Genomic DNA, 2,771 nt, shown 5'->3' with positions numbered 1-2,771 from the left:
AAAAATTAATTTCTATAATAATCAATGCGTTGGAATTTTTCTTATTAAACGTGAAATATTCACGGAATGTAAAGAGCATAAAAAAATAAAATAAAAAAAGGGAATAGAGAACTAATTATACGTAATTAGGCTACGACGCATTAATTTTAGCTAACAATTTCAATTAAAATGCCTATTGAAAACTCTCTTGATTGACTATTAACAATGAACTTAGTTAAACAGTTATTGTCATCAAGTTTCAAACACTCTTCCATTTCATTCGTTCCCTTAAATTTTATACACAATAAATGAAATAATCATAATTCACAATTTCAAAAAGTACAAAAATTATACCAAAACTTTTCAATTTCATTTTCTTTTTTCAATGAACAAACAAGAAACATTGATAAAATTGAAATACCAGTTTATTAAAATTTCAGAAATTGAACAATATTCCTCTGAAATATGTAATTAAAAAGTTTAAAAATCGACAGTGAAAATGAAAACTAAAATTGAAATGAGATTTAAAATTGAAAACAGAATCACTATTATTTTTTGATATTAAATTATTCAGAAATATTCAATTATCGATCAAAGAGAAAAATACATTTAACAATAAAAATTTGTGTATTTATTATTGACATACTTTTGAATTATAACTCTCATATTTCGTTTTATTGTGAAATTTATATTTTCCTTCTCCTATATAATAGAGAAGTTCAATATGTTTATAATTATGTATATACATATGTGAAGCCGACAGCTATTTGATTTTTCAGTGCCAGACACTGAATATTGCATTTAACCAACCCTATTGAATCGTCCCAACTGGCCACACAATTTATTTCCGTTTATACATATCTATATAAATATTATACATATTGTATATTTATACATATATGTAGAAACGTAGAAAATTATTATATTTTTGAGTGTGAAAAAAAATTCTTCAATTTATACACGTGATGTTTACAAACAGAATGGAAGATTAAAGAAAAAAATGCTCAAAAAAAAAATTTTTTTTCATATAAAAACATTTAACAAAAACTGCTATTGTATTTCAATACATTTTTTATAAAATTTTTCAAAAGAGTTCAATTATCTATTTTCAAAAATTTTTATAAAATTCTTCGAAGCAATTCCATTATTATTTTTAAAAATTTCGATAAAAATGTTTATAAGAATTCAATGATTTCCAACAATGTTAATACAATTCTTCGAGAAAATTACATTGTTTTCCAAATTCTTTGCAAGAATCAAACTATTTCCATAAATAATAAAATTCTTCGTAAGAATTCATTATTATTTTCAATAAGGGGAGAGTGGGGCAAACCGGCCAGGTGTCAATATCTCCGAAATGGCGAAATTGTCAAAAGTGCTATTTAGAAATTTGAAACAACCATATGTGTAGTATATTTTACTTTTGTTTGTGCAACGCTGGGAGCAAAAGTTTTTTTTTAAGTTTTTTTTCTACTTTTCGGTGGGGCAAACCGGATATAGGGTATTTTCATTGTGTCAGAGTTTCAAGAAAATAATTATTAATTAGAATGTTTTTTTCATTAAAATATTTACTTTTAATGAAAAATAATTGTCTTCCAATGAGAATTTGAAATGATCTTTCTCAAATAAGCCATCGAAAAATGAAATCGGTTGATTCGTTTAGTCACAAAAGTAAAAAATCGGACAACTGCGAGTCACACTCGCACTAAAATCGAGGGTTCCGTACACCAAAATTAAACTCCTTTTTTATAAAAAAATATATGGGGTAGAAATATGATTGATTAAAAGAAATAAATACAAATTAGGAAAGAAAGAAATCGATTAAATAACAATATCCTTCATTTTATAAATACTACATATATAAACCTATTGAGATGAAAATCATATACATATTTTACAATAAGATTACAAGAAAAATATAGTATTATTTTATAATGTAAGTAATATGAATATTCTGCACTCTAAACGTAAAACAACATATATGTGTACCGAAATTCAGCCCAATAGGTCCCGACATGTAGAAGTTATAGGGGGACAGGGCGATTTTTGGCAATTTTCTTTTTAAAATAAGTTTCTTTCATTTCTCGTTCGATACCATGACCTCCAATCAGATCCGCTATATTTTTTCTGTATTCTACAGGTAAAACTACAAATGTTTACTAAATTTTAGCTCACCATGTCCCAAATTGTAGAAGTTAAGGGAATGAAATATTCATTTATTAAATGTTTTTAGAAAAAAATTGATTTCATTCCTTTCTACTTTGCAAATATGACATCCAATCAGATTCGCTATATTTTTCCCATAATCTATGCTTAAGGGAGTATTCTGGTCTATAGGCCTCAATTTCAGGCGTTTTTCCGAGTAGTACAATTCCACGCCACTTCGACAACGTTTTGGAGTAAGCAAATGGATTTTAATGAAACTCAGGGATTGTAATCTATATGTAAAAAGAAATATTTTCACCAAAAATGAAGTCAAAATATTCGCTACTTTTTGAGATAGCAAAATTTTGAAAAAATTTTGAAATCGTTATATCTCCCATAAAACTTTATAAAAACTAAAATTTTTTTTTTTTAAATTCAGGATGAAAAAACGAAAAAAAAATGTTAATAATGTTTATATAAAATTTTGTTAATTAAAAAAGTTATTTAAATAATTTTACTTAACTTTTAAGCGGCCAGTTCAAATTCTATTGTTTAAAGCGAAAAATTAACTTGATTGTTTAATATTTAATATTCCGAAAGAAAATTTATATACGACCAAGAAATTTGCAAGTTATTAAACATTTTAT

The sequence above is a fragment of the Leptopilina heterotoma genome, unplaced genomic scaffold (genome assembly GCF_015476425.1).
Source record: "Leptopilina heterotoma isolate Lh14 unplaced genomic scaffold, ASM1547642v1 Lhet_414, whole genome shotgun sequence".
In the NCBI taxonomy this organism is placed as follows: Eukaryota; Metazoa; Arthropoda; class Insecta; order Hymenoptera; family Figitidae; genus Leptopilina; species Leptopilina heterotoma.
The sequence above is the reverse complement of the archived record's forward strand: the minus strand, read 5'-3'. Positions refer to the sequence as shown.